The sequence below is a fragment of the Barbatula barbatula genome (assembly GCF_947034865.1).
Source record: "Barbatula barbatula genome assembly, chromosome: 5".
In the NCBI taxonomy this organism is placed as follows: Eukaryota; Metazoa; Chordata; class Actinopteri; order Cypriniformes; family Nemacheilidae; genus Barbatula; species Barbatula barbatula.
Window position 1 is genome coordinate 18229628 of NC_136769.1, and position 18001 is coordinate 18247628.

The 18001-nt window shown below is 39.2% G+C and overlaps 1 protein-coding gene across 6 annotated transcripts in view; it reads left to right on the top strand.

The window, feature by feature from the left end:
* The first annotated feature begins 497 nt into the window (after positions 1 to 497).
* The window catches only part of rhbdf1a (rhomboid 5 homolog 1a), a 41130-nt gene continuing 23626 nt past the window's right edge, over positions 498 to 18001 (top strand). Inside the window, exons 1-2 of one of the 6 annotated variants that reach the window (XM_079457080.1) lie at positions 2386 to 2761; positions 6904 to 7041. The gene's annotated coding sequence lies outside the window, so the exon portion shown is untranslated. Of the gene's footprint in view, positions 714 to 2290; positions 2762 to 6903; positions 7042 to 18001 lie in introns of those variants that run through there. The other 5 variants (XM_079457078.1, XM_079457081.1, XM_079457079.1 and 2 more) reach the window with 5 other exon arrangements.

The following is an 18001-nucleotide window of genomic DNA, read 5'->3' on the forward strand; positions in this document are numbered from 1 at the left end:
GGCTAACTGCATCCCTCCCTTTTGCGGCACTACTGTGACTGACACGGGACTAAGATGTCGTCATGTTTCACTTCTTTCCCGAACGTATTTACGAAACTTTGCTTTTTAGAGCAGTTTGTCAGTTTTGGGCTCGAGTAGAAACAACACGGCGAATTCCATGTAAGGAGACCTGCAGTTTAGATAGAAATCGCTCATTCCAAGGTCATAAAAACAAAACGCTTTGTTATGTAAGGTCTTAACAAACCCCTGAAGACATAGTTATGTATATTATACTGATATTTCTGTCAATAGATCCTCCAAAAAATGTAAACCAAATAACTCAGATTTTATATAAGAAATTGCTAATATAACATCCAGTAATTTTTCTCAGTAACTCTGTGGCTTTTCTTTAGCTGGTTTCTAAGAAATGGCACCATGAGCTCATGACTGATCGTGATAAGATGCAGATGTCATTTACAGTGATGCTCTTTGTTAATTTTTAATATGAACAGGAAATCAGGTCATGAAGCCGTGTGGATAAATGAACACGTTTGCTATACAGCCACTCTGGAAAGTCCCCATAAGCAAACAGCGGGGAATCTCAACAATGTCTATGACAAAATGGAATGCTGTCCAGGTCAATGCAATCTCTTTGTCTTGGGTTTAAACTTTGCACTTGAGGAGGAATTAATAACATATCTGCTTCGTTCTGCCGATCAGGAACACAACATCAGGTAACTGACACACACAGGTTACATGCATGTATTACGCATGTCATAATTAATGCAAATGCTTCTTTACTGTTGCCTTGCTTTTTTGTAGTTTAGTTTGTAGTTTTTATCTCATGAGTGCTTTAGGGAGAAGCGTGTGAATCTCATTAATGCTTTTCTGACTAATCATTTGCTGAACATTTTATAACAGCAGTGAATGTAGCGTGTGGCTTTGTAAATGGTAGTTTCAGATCAATGGATTCTTTTTAAATACAACCCAAAATTATGCAAAGCAAACCTATGTGCTGGTAATCTATCTGATTGCTTTAATAATGTAATATCATAATTACAGCATAACTACTGTAATAATGCTACCCATGCAGATTGCTGTGCATTGAGTTTTCACAGTGCATCCGGATGGGTGCCGGGAAAAAAACTGGAGCAGAAAATACTGATTCAGAAAGGAAAAGCGTACTGTGCAGTGCCAAAAACCCAGATTAAATAAAAATGAGTTTAGTCAGGAGACTTGGAGAACCATGACTGAATGCCGGTTCACTCATCGCCCTGGAAATGAAGTTCAAGCACACTGGGCTGGCTAGTGCGATACAGAATTGCCCTGTTTTAATTATGGTCTTGTTGACAATACCATTGTGCTTTTATGAATTAAAAGTATGGCTGCTATGTGACCCAAATGCGCATGTGTGGATTCAAAGGAGTGACATGAGGGCACAGGATGTCATTGGGCCATGTAGGCTACAAAATACATCGGTCTAAATATAAAATACCAAAAGCTGCGTGGAAAATGTATTTAAATATAAATGACACGAGATACACAAAATACATGGAAATTGTCTGTTTGGTGAAACCGTTTGGCACTGAGCCCTGTTAGACAGCAGAGGCAGATTCATCTCAAATTGAAACTGTTCAAACTTTTTGTTATGCTAACAGCACACATAGAGGGGCCATATCTGAATATTGGGAGGGACTTTCCTTCTCATTGTCTATGGAGGTTACGGCCCTGATTTCCTAGAAGGAATGCAGAAAATTCACTCACCCAAGTCATAAAGCTGCAGTGCGGGGAGGTTGGTTTTGGGGGCAAGCCTAAACTGGCCCAGTGAAGAGGTTCCAGCTCCAAGCCAACTGTTAACAATCTCAGCAGTTTGACTAACATTCTGTAAAAGTCATCAAAGAAATGATCTTGCTGTAACGTTAATAAAGCATTTTATCAACATTATATGTCATTGCTTAACACTGTAAAACGCAGAAGGAAATCTAGATCACACATTTGGGCGCGATGTCCGCTCATAAAGAAAATGTGGGCATCGAGCACAGCACTTGAAGCTACTTTTTAAAAAGTGGGAAAAGGGAAATAACATCATTTCGCAAGTGTGTCATGCGGAACGTCTGATCATGAGTTCATCTAACGTTACACCCCGACGGGTGACAACACAACACGCCTGATCTAAATGAGCGTCTTTGTCTGTTTATTAGGATAACTACACAACAACTGTTCTAATATAAACAATATGTGTATAAACACACATTTTAGATATAAAACGCCGCCTGTGTCTTTAACAAACCGTGCGAGGCTTCCATTGCTTAGTCACGCCTGATGCGCGCACCCACGCGCGCTGCGTGATTCTCTGCGCCTCCCAGCTCGTGTGTGTGTGTGTGTGCGCGCGCACCAATCGGCCGCGCACTTGACCGAGTCTCGGTTGTTACGGGCGGGGCTCCCGGTCTGTGAAATTGAATCACCGGCAGACCCAAACTAAGCTTACCCGAGCCGATCGCTCTCCGTGTCGTGAGTGCGTGGGAATGTACTCGCGGCTGCGTGGGAAATACACGTCGAGCAATCGCGCGAACTGCTACGGGATGTCTTAACGTTGGATTTGATCGTCGAAAGCCTGAGGTACTCTGACATCCGCGGTTGTCGATTCGTTTGCGTACACTGGCGGTTTAAACGCCGGACAAAATGAAATAAATACACACATCCTCGATTGTCGACGGGGATCTGGAGATTTCAGCGTGTAACCCTTTTCCCGTCCACTCAAGTGCTCGTGAACCGTTTAAGGGTATGTACACGTCCCTTTCCTAACGTTTCATTTGTGTGTCTTTGCTTCTATTCACCCATGTACTGATGTAATGTCGCTTTAAAGGCAAATGTACGTTTTCCTGTTTAAGCAGAATGAACGTTTTACAGCGCCCGTCACAACTCAAAGGGACCTTATTGATATTTTAAGCACACTGTACGTACACATACTGTACACAGCCGAACTTGAACTTGACGGCAGCGAGTTTTTAATCACGAGACGTTGGCATCTCGCGGAGGAGTGTTTACGACCTTAGCCCACATACTACACGAAGTATAAATATGGCAAAACTAATGTGCGTTTCAAACGCTTCCATGTTTGTGGTTATGAAGTGCCATTCTTTCAAAATATCTTAATATAGAAAACATAGATTTGAATTCTGAATAAACCGATGTCTGTCTTCTTTGGTCAGCGCTGAGTAATCGTCGAGTCATAGCAAGTCACTCATTTAGACTGTTTACTGTAATGAAACAACTATGTGCAATACTTGTGTATAAAAACTTCCCAAGAAAGTGTTTTAGGAGAGTCTCGAAACTTGAATGACATGCGGAGAATAACACTTTTTACAGCCTTTTAAAAATGAACTTCGTAGACAGGATCTGACTTGATGACTTGCAGTGACAACATCTTTAAGATTGTAACCTCTTTATCTGCCATGTAGGGGAAGTGTGTGGCTTCAGGTCATGCTTTGGTTTTTCGAAGAGGCATTTACTTGCCTAAACCAGATAAGCAGTGAAATGTGATTATAATGTTTTTGTGTGTTCATATACGATGGCCAAAATACAAGCAGTCTTACTTTATTTCGAGCACGACAGTTTCTATTCTAACTTGTGATTTTTTTTTTAGTTTTGTGCTGAATAAGGTTGTGGGTCTCCAGGTCCCACTCTAGCTTGTGTCCGCGATGCTTTCATCACATTATCTCGTTCGGGGTGATATAACAAGCACGTTTAAGCAGGTCCTCGATTGACTGCCATCCTCATGTATCGCAGGTGTGCTCCGACTGGGCTGTCGGTCGGCACTGTACAGCAGACAGTGGACGTTGGTTCTGCAGTAGGTGCTACAAGTTGCTATAAAAAATGGAGAAGAGTTATCATGTGTTGATGAGTCACTGGACAGTGTGTCCGTCCGTCCGTCTGTCTGTCTGAATGTCTAGCCTAGAATGGATCACTTTCATGGTGGGAGTTATTTTTTGTTTCGAAGGGTCCCCTTTTAATAGACCACTTAATAGACGATGAGAAATGGTCTAATGGTAAAGTATGTCATTTCTGAGGATAACAGAATTGCTGTACAGCATTGAGTGAACCAATGAAGTGAGTTTTTGTTTCCGGCCTAACAATGGAAGACAGAGGAAGTTTGTGAAACATATTTTCGCAGTTCTTTGGTGCTGCTTATAATGAAGTCGGTTCACTTTAAAAACAGCGTTCGCAATAAGGCCTTAAGTATGTTTCGTGTTTTAGGTGTACAATGCCTTGCAAAGTACACGTACACATGCGTTTAACTTATGCACATGCACAAGTTGCAATACCTCTCCTGGCCTACAGGGGTCCATTAAATCGATACTATTCTAATGACAAAAACGATGTGATGCACTGTATGCTGACACATAAAAAGTGTATACTTCGGCCTTAAAGGGAAGGAAGATATTTGAAAGAATGTCAGTAAGATCTCTTCCCCCATTGACTGCCATAGTAGGGAAAAGAAATTCTATGGGAGACATTCTTCCAAACATCTTCCTTTATGTTAAGCAGAACAAAGACATTTATACAAGTTTGGAACAAGATGGGTGAGTTCTTGATTTTCACTTTTGGGTGAACTATCCCTTTAACACTGGTTTGCAGTGACAATCATTCATTTTGGGGAAAAGTTGGTGGTGTCTATAGCAACAATGACCATTGGGAATTAAACAAGTTCAGACTATAAAGCTCTTATGATGTTATTTTTTTCTTAAATGCCTCGCTGTATCCTTTATTATTACAGCACACATAAACCAAGTGAACTTTAAAAGCACTTCTGTCAGTTAATTACGGTCCTTAGGTTTGCTATAAAAGAGACAGGGTGGTGCCACAATGGCTTGGAAGGATACGAATGTGCGGATATTGCAAAAAATCTGCTTGGTGGTGTAATTGAGTGTAATATTGACAAGAAACGTCAATGCAACAGTATATCTTACAGCAAGACATCTTATCTAACTAGTCTGACAGCTTCTGAGACAAAGGACTCTTTTTACACTACTAATAGTAGTGTAAAGTGGGTCAGTGTTTCCCCCACCGACCTAAAGTGTATAGTTTAAGTCAATGCAGTGATTGGCATACAAAAATATCTCAGCAGGATTAAGTTCCTCTAGTAAGTGCTTTCTCTGTAAAGCAGTCTTTTAGACTGCACAGACTTGTCTTTAAGCTGTGCTTTCACTAAAATATGCTGTGAAGACAAAGACATATGTAGCAATGGCATATAACCTTATGTTAATAGTTGGGCTATGCAGTTTTGTTTCTGTGTGATATGACTGGAGTGATGTTTTAACCAATCAGCATCCTGGTACAGAACTATCCATTTTTAAAAGCAAAATGCTGTAAATCCTAGTAAGATGCTTGCGGTGGGTGGAAATATGTTGTGGCCTTTCCCATATCGATCGATCGCTTGTATTGTGTGCGTGTGAGTCACTAAATTCTGAAAATGTAACTTCCGTGTCTGGTCCGTCTCAACAGCGTTGTTTAAATTCTGAGATCTGACAGATTATGGGTCGATGAACCCAATGCCTTTTTGAGGGGACATGTTGTTAAATATTACACGGTCTGTGAGTGCAAATATGATGTGTTGCTGCAGGGCTCTTTTAGCCCAACCACAAGCTCCTACAGATCACTGAAACTCTTGCCGACAGCCCTGCCCTATGCAAAATTACATCCGTAATAAAATGACTGTGCTCTCCGACATAACAGTGAGACTACAGGATCGTGGAATTTCACATGTGGAGCCGTTTTGAGTTTTCCATGATGTCTTAAGTATATCTTTGGAGGAGTGCTACAAAAACAATCTGAGCCGTCAGTTGGCGTTTTGGTTTATTAAGTCCAGAAGCTGTGTTGGTGGTTTAAAATGATGCCTTAAGTGTGGGGCGTGGGTTAGTTGGAGACTTGTGAGAATGTTGTGGGTGTTTGCTCAGGAAGGGCTTTGATCACTACAGGCATTGGGTTAGGTTTGCCCTCTAATGAGATTGCAAATCGGTTTTGTTGATGAGCCCAGTCCCGTGTTTTAAAGTTGACACACCCACTTCAGCAAGTTTATTGTCCTTGATGGAGCTTGTCTTTTTTCTGCTTGTTTTAAAGTATCTCCTCTTGCTCACAGTCTGTTTGCTTTAAAAGAACATCTGGCAGAATCAAGGTAGGTCCAGGATTAGATGGGCCATATAGACCACTGGGACTTTTCTGGTGGATAACTCGACCCAAATACACAAAGTAAAGTAAATATACAAAATCGCTATTTGAAAATGAATTGTATGAGTAACATTTGAACACAAGTTGCGGTAACCACAGACCACCCACATCTCACTTCTGCTCATGTAAAATGAAAAAAAAAACAAATGACTCGGATAGCTTGTTATAAGATATGGGGCTCAATATTGTATTGCATATAACTACCAGACACAATTATTGTTTAATAAAAATGTTCTGCCATTTCTACATATATATTAATACATTCTGCACAGTTTATAGTACATATCGTCGCTGTCCCTCCGAAGCCTCGGATGTCCAAATTTGCTGTGAAAAAAACATTGTACTTTTTAAATCATAAAATTCTGTGTTGTCAAAGTTGACAAGCCCTTTTTTATCACTTTTAGTCAGCGAAATCCAGTGACAAACATAAAAGGTAACTAATAATAAGGATTTAAGGCAAAAAATAAAAATCATGAAATACGGAGATACAAGGTTTCAGAAAGACAGCAGCAATATATACAGCAGTTAATGGGGCTGTTTTTCAGACCTAGTTTATCCCTGGTGAGGTCTGTCTGCTAATATTATTGCAGCGTGGTTGAAGAATCTCTTTTAAATGGGTCGTCCGGGTCCTCAGTCTCTATCTTTAGCATACAGTGTGGCATCAGTCTGACGAGGCTGTTCTTCTGTCCTCAGCAGAAACGTCATGTGAAGTCTGGGGTGGGAGAATCAAACTAGTCTAGACTCTGAAGCAGAAAACCGATGCTCTGCTTTGTGCACGGCCTTTCAACGGCCTTTTGGGAGTAGGTGGATCCATGTCAAGGAGATTGTTGGAAGGTCAGTGTGAATACGTTGCACAATCAAAACATATTCTGGAGATAACGCTTAAGAATTCCTGGAGAAGGAGTTTGAAAAATTCAAGGTAGTTTCCTTGTCAGTTTACCAAGAAACTTTCATGCAAGTATGTAATGATGTAACTGTAGAGTTGCAGATGTTTGGGGCGTTTGGCATGCACTATGTGGATGCCATAGGGCAGCAACCAGCCAGCACTCTCTCTTCCATCAGTCATAACTTGGCATTGTGGTCTGCTTGCCAAATGGTGTAAAGTCTTTCAAATATGCAGTAGATGGATCAAGCGCTGTTGAAAGGTGGGGAGGAATCGTGCAACGCACAGAGCGTGAGAGGCCTTTCCTTTCGGGAGAAAGAAAACGGATAAAGGCAAATGAAATTGTAATATAGATAGTGGGCCTTAGTATGCACAATAAAAATAAATCAATAACAGAGGCTGTTAGATCACAGGTCTGGGATGCAGCCCAAATTCACACACATTCTTGAATTCGCATGTCATGCACAACTGCAGACTCATCACAGCGCCACACACACGTCCCTTTGGAGTGCTGATGAAAGCACTTTTAATCACAGATTCGTCCATAGCCACAAAGATGTGCAAATCTTGAACCGTACCAAACCATGAGACGAGGCCCCGCCCACAATCAGTGACATCATGTATTGCCAAAAAATCAATGCTGATGGAGAAAGACAGTGAAGTATTTTAGTAACTTACTCTAATTCTTTATTTGGCTTGTGCTGAAATATTTCAGTTCCTTCGATTTCTGTCACAGGAAGCATAAATCCGGTGCATAGCCCTGTTAGCACAATCCCTTTACATTTACATTTACATTTACATTTATTCATTTGGCAGACGCTTTTATCCAAAGCGACTTACAAGTAGTTTTTTTACAGTGTCACATTACTGCAGAGCAATCAGGGGTAAGGTGCCTTGCTCAAAGGCACTTCAGTCATGACCTGCTGGCACTGAGATTAGAACCTGCAACCTTCTGATCACAAGCCCAACGCTCTAACCATTAGGCCACAGCTGACCCCTTTACGCATGGAATTAGCCTTAAATGGACAAACTGCTCTACAGGACAATCTCCTTTGGCAAAGAAGCGAAAACTTGATGACATCTTAGACCTGTGTCAGCCTTCGTAGAGCTTTAAAGAGAGGGGTGGATTGAGTCATTGATTGCATTTTGCAACCTCACCACTGGATGCCGATAAATTTCATACACAGGACCTTTAATATTTTGCATTGTATTTCAGTATACTTCTAAATGTATGTTTCGTAAGGGTAGTGCTGATACTTAAATCACTCAGTAAACAATAAGTATGAAGTAAATAACAATTGGACTGGGAAAGCTGGCTGGCAACTCTTTACACTGCCAAGCACAAACAACAAATCAATAGTTAATATTTAAGCGTGTGATTAATTTATTTAGGACGCTTTTGTGCGGTGCATATACACACAGTCTGTATTGCTTTAATGCTACTTTTATGAGAAGTATAATTGACTAATAAGAAATAGGCCCAATAAGTTATCGATTAGTTGTTGGAGCCATTGCTAATGTTCATAAACATGTTTCTCTACTCCAAGGCTGCAACCCGACCGTGCCGTTTCTCCCACCCTAACTGTGTTGTCAACACACTCAAGGTCATCATTTTGCCCTCAGTACACCCGAAAGCCGCAGAAATTAGACTGACGTGTGAAAAGAAGTGAGCGCTCGCTCAGATCCCCAAGAACAACATTAATGTGGTTGACTGAAAATGAACAACCTTGCCAACCATCAGCTGTCAGAACTGTATGACTCTAACAGGGATGACAGGCTAAATTAATGTGGCCGGTTTGGCTCCAGCAGCTTTAAAGAGATGGTTACGGTCTAATGCTCCAGAAAATCGCCCAATTAGTGAAGGCATAGTTTCAAATCTGGCCATTTCATGCTCTGGTATGTCAACAAGATGAGCGGATTTGACAATCTGATTGCATCTGAAAACAACAAAGCCGCATTTGGTCATTCAATTGCAAACTTGTTTGAAATTGTCAAAGATATGTCTTGTCTTCAGCAGAAAAGTTGAGTGACTTTTTACCTTTTTCATGTTGAAGCCTTTTAACAGAGGCCTTGTGGTTATGTGGGTTAGAAACTCACACAGATGCTATCAGTCGCAGTTACATTACAGCCGAAGACAAAGCCAACTTCTGCTTTGTGGCAGAATTTGAAACTGTACTCTCTACCCAGATGCAAGGGCCCCAGGTCGGGCCACCTGTTCAAACCACCAGAACCAGACCTGTATCTTAAAGCTCACTTTAAAGAGTTTCGTTTTTCATGATAATGAGCTGGACCTGCGCAGCTGGCAGGTACTAATCGCTGTGTGCACTTGCACAGCGCACATGAAAGGGAAGAACCAGGTCTCAGAAAAGAACATTTTCATTCTTATAATCTTTGTCGTCAGAAGTGGAAAAGAAAGGGTTATGCACGCATTACTTCTGAGTTTCACGGGAAGAACCCTAGGCAGTTTCCGGTTGGGGAGACTTAAAGTCCAAGTGAAATAAAAAAATTACAATGCCTATTTTTTCGAGAAATATTGCTGCATTTGTTTTAAATAGTTAATCACTGTGTCGCCTTATAATCTTCAGTTAAACTCAGAAAACGAACTTCCTACCTGTAATGACTTTCCACTTTTATATGTTAGATGGCTAGGGTGGAGCATCTGTTAACTCCTCCCCCAGTCTGCTCCCAGTTCCATTTTAAAATGCAAAGGCTGTTTTTATACATCCAACAAAATCGCAGTGAAAGACGCCCACTGTTCTCATTCAAAATTCCATTTCACTCGTGAATCCATCAAATTTCTGAAGTATAAACGATAGCAACATCCGGTTCATGGGGACTTTAAATTTAGCAGATGCTATACCGCAGTCAGTGGTATATAGAAGTGCTGTTCTACTGTATTTGAGATGATACTTTCAAAAGGTTACATGTCATTATAACATTTAAATAAGGTAGAAAGCCCCTTCTACATACCACTGCGGTGTGCTGCAATGTACAGCATCTTCTAAATGTAACTATTTTCTCAGTTTCCCATTTCTCTCTGCTTTAATTCTCCTCCACTGGACACTCCCTAGGGTTTTTTTTTCTGTGCATATAGCCCGTTTCAGAAGATCAGATTCTCAGACAAAATGTCAGTTTGTGTTCTGCAGGAGAAAGTCATACAAATTTGTGATGACATGAGGATGATTAAATGATGACAGAATTTTCATTTTTGAGTGAACTATCCCTTTAAAGAGTTGTCTGTAGCAGTTAATTTCCATGCATTTGTTTATATTCAGTAGAGACTCGCATACAGTTTTAAAGAGTGGGCAAATGTGTTATTTTCTGCTGCTCTGTGCATTGACCGCTACTATATCAGAGTCATGTGAGGGCATGAGGCCAAAGTCATACCAAGCCCTAACACTTCCCTGATATGCCTCTTTAAACACAACTTTGAATGGGGTAACCGGCCAGTAACTACAGCTCACTGTACTGTACTAAAGCTCACTCGAAACACAGAAATGCGTGTGCAACAGTCTTCTCTATGCAAATTCAATAATAATAATAATAATAATAATACATTTTATTTGTATTGCGCTTTTCTTGTACCCAAAGCGCTACAGTACAGTACAAAAGTAAAAACATTAAAAATACATTAAAAATAAAACAAACAAGAAATAAGACCAATTATACACATCAAGTGTCACCAATCAAGACACAGACATCTTAAAAAAAAGGGTTTTTAACTGTTTCTTAAAACTTGTTAGTGTTGGGGCATTCCTAACAGTTAAAGGAAGTGCATTCCACAACCTGGGGGCGGACACAGAGAAAGCTCTTTCACCCATCGTTTTCAGTCTGCAAGAAGGCTGTTTAAGTAAAAAAGAGTTGGCAGAACGGAGAGATCGAGAGGGCATATAGAGCGTAATTAAATCACATATATATGAAGGTGCAATTCCATGTACAGCTTTATATGTTAAGATAAGAATTTTAAAATCAATACGGTCATGGACCGGAAGCCAATGCAGGTTGCTAAGCACCCCAGAGATATGCTGACGAAAAGGAGTATGTGTAAGAACACGTGCAGCTGAATTCTGTATACGTTGCAGGCGCGTAATAGATTTTGCTGGTAGCCCAACATAAAGGGCATTACAATAATCAAGCCTAGAGGTCACAAGTGCATGGACAAGCCTTTCGGCATCAGGTAATGAAAGAAAGGACCTGATCCTAGCAATATTCCTTAAATGGAAAAATGCCGATTTTGAAATGCTCTTAATATGTGCTTCAAGTGTCAAGTGAGAATCAAAAATTACACCAAGGTTACGTACTTGTGGTGATGCAGACAGTACATTGTTTTCGATGTCCAGATTAAAAATGTTACCATTACAGGTAGCTGCAGGGGTACCGACTAAAAGAACCTCAGATTTTGTACCATTTAATTTAAGAAAATTTTGGTACATCCATAATTTAATTTCCTGGAGACAGTTAGAAAGGGTTGCTGAAACATCTGTGATATTAGTTTTTGTGCTAATATAAATCTGTGTATCATCAGCATAGAAGTGGAACCCCAGACCATGCTTTCTAATAATCTGCCCTAGAGGAAGCATGTAAATATTAAAAAGTATCGGGCCAAGGACAGAGCCCTGAGGAACACCATGACACACCTGTCCAACGTTAGATTTATTATTTTCTAAAATAACAAACTGGGTACGATCAGTCAGGTATGATTTAAACCACTCAAGCACTGTACCGGAAATACCAAGCCAAGTCTCGAGTCTTTCAAGCAGTATAGAGTGACACACCGTGTCAAAGGCTGCACTCAAATCTAAGAGCACCAAGATAGTAAGAGCACCAGAGTCAGCAGAGACGAGGAGATCATTCATAACTCGGACCAAGGCAGTCTCAGTACTATGTCCTGAACGAAACCCAGATTGAAAAGGTTCTAAAAGCTCGTTCATGGACAAGTGAGAATGAAGTTGTGACACGACAACACGTTCCAAAACCTTCGCCAAAAAAGGAAGATTAGATATAGGCCTGTAATTAGACAGATCAGACACATCACACCCAGGCTTTTTAAGAACTGGTGTGATGGAAGCAACCTTAAGGGCTTGGGGAACAAGTCCAGTAGTAATGGAGGTATTAACAATGTTCAAAATGAGAGGACTGATAGACGACAGACACTCTTTAAGAACATGAGTTGGAATAGGATCCAAGGTACAGGTAGTGGAACTCATAGTCATAATTAGTTTGGAAATGTAATCAATGGTGACTGTCAATGCCAGAAACTGACTACATCCTGTTGAACCAGATATTAGGGGCCCACATTTCAGAGTAAGTCTTCATTTGTTAAGTGATTTTAACATCAGAGAGGAATTTTGAGACTTTTTGAGGAAATTAATAGTTTCACAAATGCGGTGACGGCAATTAGAGTTTTTTGTGGAGGAAATGATGTTATGAAACAAAAAGTGATGTCAGTGTTTTTTCCTGTTTCTTTAGTTGTTTATGCTGTAAAACAAGTCTCGGTACATACAAATCTGAATCTTTGAACTGATAAAATCTCTTGTGATCTCTATTGGGAGGGAAATGTATGATGTCTGGCTGGTTTATCATGGACAGGCACAAGCTTATCAGTGGTGTATTAAAAACAGCTTGTGTTGTTTCCGTGGATCTCTTCTATAACGGAAGAGAAGAGTTGCAGACATGAGTGTGTTTCCTTCTGCCATTTGGGTCCCATCAGTTCCTCTCCTCAGCACTTCCTTCCCTCACTCCTCAAATAAGCAGAACTCTGACCTGTGACCCTCGGCTCACTCGAGCCGGATGTGATGTAATGGAATCTTTTCTTTTCTCTTGTGGGCTTGTTGCATTTGTTGGGAGGCAGATAAGATAAACTCTGAAATGCAGAGGCTAACGCAGTCCAGAATCTTCGTTTTATTGTTAGTGCAAAATGTGTTGAAAAAGTAATATTAAAACATGTCAAAGACAAACATTCTATACAATAAATACAACAAAATTATATATTTACAGTATTACATTATATAATATCGTAAATTCATGATGAATCATTTTTCCAGAATGATTTTAATATACTTTTCATCTATTAAATATAGTTTAATCTGATTCAAATTCATTTTATAACCATAATGCATTATTGTATATAGTATTGTTCAGCATGTCACCGTATTATAAAAATGTCTTCAGTATCACGCTGCCTACTAGCGTGAAATGACAGTTTCTCAACATTGTATACAGTACGACTGTAAATCACAAAAGATGCTTGTCATTTTAAGTGAGCTGTTATTTTCAATCCCAATCCATTTTCTTTCTGGTGTCCATCTGCTGACATTCTGTTCTGCATGATGCTCATCAGACTCATCCAAAGAGCACAATAAGCGTTTCTGTGGCCTAATTCAGGCTGATATCACGCTGGAAAGTATTTTGATGGAGATCACATGTTTTTGGGTGCGCTGTGACGGAGTCTTCGCTAAGTTCACTTAACAGGAAAATGTCTGACCGCCAACAGACAATCAGGCGATTGTTTAGCAGGTTAGAGATGCAGTTTGGAGGTTCTCTCAGGGATCTGCTTGAAATATGTCTTGTTTCCCTGTCTGTAAAGCAGGCTGTTCTCCTGAGAGGAAACTCTGAGAGGCCGAGGTCAAAACCCTGCCAAAAACTGAAATGCCAACTCGATTGATCCTTCTGACATCCAAATAGGAAGTGTGTACAGTTTACAGCAGCATTTGGTTATAGGTTTAAATTGTTGTGTTTAAAACAAAAAAGATCAAATCTTTGTTTTCCTTTTTTATTTGTAGTAAAGTTATTTTGTAGTAAAAACAATTCAAATGATGTTTCTTTTGGCCAAATGTGTCTTTTTGTTGTTTCCTTTTGACTCCCTTTGCATGTCAAATGATGCCTTGAGGTGCAGGTTTCCGTCATGTCCGTTATCGTTTTGCCCCACACTGTAAACATATATGTTTTTGTTGGTTCAACTTTAAAATGGTTGCATTAAAATGTTAAGTCAAGTCGGAGCCGAAAGCCTTGCGGTTAAGTTCTCCAACATATGATAGGGCGACCCGAGTTCGAGTTCCGGCTCAAGGTCCTTTCCCGATCCCACCCCCTCTCTCTCGCCCACTTCACTTCCAGCTCTTCAAAAAGCTGTCCAAATAAAGGCAAAATTGCCCCAAAATAAATCTTATAAATATATATTTTTTAAGTTAATTCAACTTGAAAATAGTCGTTTTCTTCAAATAACTCAATGAATACCTCGATTTGTTTTTTAAGTAACTTATTTTTTAAAGTTGATCCAACAATGTTTTTTCAGTGCATCCTACATCAATTTGATCTGCCAGTGAAATGGTTAAAACCTGACATGCCTGATCAGGTTTAAAAACAACCTTTCTCGTTTCGCTAACAGCCAGTAGATGCTTTTTAATATGTTTAATTTGTTTAATATGAATGTCAGTGTGTGACGTTGCGCATTCATGCAAGTTCTATGTGAGTTTTGTTTTTAAAACAAATTCCATTGGCTCTACAATGTCCGGTTTTTCAACTCAAAAGATGAGTGTAAATTTTATTCTTCATCATACGATCTCTTCTCTAAAGTAAACTTACTGATTTGTACCGTATGTGAAGGATGGTCATCACGCGCTTGTGAACACAAAACACATGGTGCTATTGTCATGGTTATTTGAATAAGACGGTTTATCAATTGTTTCCTTCTTTAATGGTCAAAATAGTTTAGCTTTGCATAAATTTGGCTGGTCTATGCGGTTTCATATAGAGCACCAGAGATATCAGACATCAAACCCTGAAGTCATCAACGATATATTACATTTACATATTTACATATTATATGGTATACAGCAGTGGTAGAAACGTGTCTTTTTTAAATTCAAAATACGTTTTATTGGATGTTCACTGTTTAGCAGAATCTATTCAATACAATTGAATACAAAGGGACGTTGTTAGGGCACAGACCTGAAAAAGATCAGTTAGTTGAAAGATTAACCACAGTGTGCATCACAAATGTATAATTCATTCATTATGTATCAGTCTGTACACTGTGTGTCATGTGATTTTAGTCTCACTATTATGGAGATCCCCTGTCCTGTTTTACTGCTCCAGCACATGACACATTATGCTGGCAGCTGCATGGAGAAACTCACGGGTGGAGCTCATGTTTTTACACACTTCAGCTAGTTGAGAACACACATTAGTCTGCAGGAAAGGAAGATAGACATGGAAATATAGGCTTTTGACCCATTTACATCAGACTTTTGCTGTAAGTTTGTTGGCCTCGTGGAGCTATTGGTTGTGTCAGTAGAATTGAAATATAATGTCTGTTGACTGCACTGGGGTCCAAAATTCTTTTACACAAAATCAGATATAAACCTTATGATGAGAACATGAATAATCAGGTGTTTCAGGATTTCTTAATTGTAAAATGTAAACATTTTGACATAAAGTATTGGGTGCGACTCAAACATATATAAAGCAGATGTGTTGCACTTACCAACTTGTTTAAAAGTTACATTTCTTTGCTTCCTCTCAAACACACAAGATGATTTTGGAATCTCAAATCATGTTGGGATAACAGGGATTATTGTTTTATGTGCATCTGTCATCTAAGCAAAAGAGAGACTTATTTTAATTTGCTTTGTATGATCTTTTTTTACAATTTTAATTCACTAAAAGTGTTATACTGATAGTAAGATTGATTAGACTTAATAATAATAAAGCAATAAGCCCCAAGAAGCAGCGCGTTACAGTGCATTTTATAACAGCTAAGGGCATTGTGGCACGACGCGAAATGGAGTTATTCTAAATGCGTAGCAAGGTTTTATAAAATAAAGTAAATTAAATTATATTTAGGCTACGTAATGCCGTCAGCCGTTATAAATCAGCCGGGGGAATTTTATAAGGGCTTCGAACTCTGCTCAGCCAATCAGAATCAAGGACCCGAACTGACCATTTTATAACAGGAGTTTTGGATTCCTCTTTATCTATAAGTTTCACTTGAATTTCTGCGGTTGGTGGTTGTGCAAACACTGGCAGTGATCCAGACAAGATCTGTTTTTCCATCAGAGTGAACAGTTGTCCTGTAGGTTTTAAGAGGAAACGCTCTCTGTCAGAGGTGTAGCGTAGTCAACAGAGTGAGAGACTTGTGTATCGATGCAATAAAATGAAGAAAAGACTGTTGAATTATTCAAAGTTGTTGAGTCGCTGAATAATTATCAATGTTAGTATTCGCCTCGCTGTAGTTTCAGAGCAACAACCTTCAAGAAATTTCCAAACTATCTTTATCTTTTGATAAATACAATTAATCTCACTTTTAAACCTACCGTATAAATCAGTTTCTTTGTAAACGTATGCAGAATCCTACTGTTCTCTGAAGTCATACATGTAATATGGAAATGTGAAGGGAGTCATGCCTGTTATCACAGTTTCATTGTTAAATGCTGTAAATACGAGGCTATTTCCGGATGGGAGCGTTGAGATTTGTAAGTCTGCACAATACAATAAACAGTGAAAGGTCACTGAACAATATGGTGTGCGTGAGGCCTTGTGTCTCATAAATTCAGATTCACTGGTGACTCAGGGCTGGAATTCTCTTCCTCTGCACTGGATCATAAGGAAAACAGCTGATGATGTGTAGTATCTTAGTCATGCGATTGTGAAAATTAAATCAGTCCTTTGAGGAGCTTAATGTAGCCAATGAGGCATTACTGCAGTGAAGCTTAATAGTGAGATAAAGTTAAACATTAGCCAAATAGTTATTTAGATATTTTTTAAAAGCTGGAATCTGTACCTTTTTCCTTTATATTGCTACTTAAATTTGAAACATAAAATTGCAGGTAACCCCATATACAGAATTTATCTCGGTGCAGTTAAATGACTTGCGAAATCTTACCCAACAGCTCAACATGTAAATCATTGCGAGCCCCAATAAGGTAGGGTAAAGAGACTGTTAATGTACTTGCTCAATAACAGATTTTAGATCAGTGTTATTAAAGGAATTGTTCACTTTCAACATACATTTTCATGATAAACTCACCCCTGTTGTCATCCAATGTTATGTATGTTTTTCTTTAGTCGAAAGAAAATGATGAAAATATTCTAGGATTATTTTCAATATAGTGGACTTCAATGGACTCCAAACGGTTGAATGTCACAATTAAAGTTTTCAAAAAAAAAAAAATGATGTGATAAAATAATGCTTGATTTTTCTCAAATAAAACAGAAATTAAGAACTGGATAGGATTAAAATTTTTCATTGTTGATAATCTTTCATAGGCACTAACATTCACATGACAATGTCTCTACTATGTGCATTAACCTAAAACTTTGACAATGTAAAACTTGAATTTGTTTTAATAATTGTAATTGACAATTAATTATGGCGATTAATTGTCAGTTTTTTTAAGGCTTTGACAATATAACTATTAATGACAATTAATTTATTCAATGAAGAAAATATATGCGGCCGAACAACAGCGGTACCCATGGACTTGCATTGGTTTTGTGTCTATACAATAGAAGTGAATGGGTACAGCCATTGTGCAGGGGGTGAGTAAATGTGTACAGAATTTTCATTTTTCGGTGAACTCTCCTTAAACTATCCCCAGAATTGATACTGTAGCTTTTCCCCAATCGATTACAAATAATTTTGTTGTTGTTGTGAACTGATCGTTTGACGTTTGATTTTAAGGATTTGGATTTATATCCTTCTCCCTATGAATGCCTAAATTCCTCGTGTGCAGCCTGCTGACACTGAAGTAGGTTAAGCATGCCACGGATATCGCACAGTCACATGCTCCTCATAGATAGCAGTCGGTCACTTTGAAGTGTTTACTTTCGCCTGTAAAAACTCTGATATGCTGTTTAGGCATGCCGAGCAAACATGGGCAACGGCAGAAGCTCCGCCCACCACCAGGGTTCAGA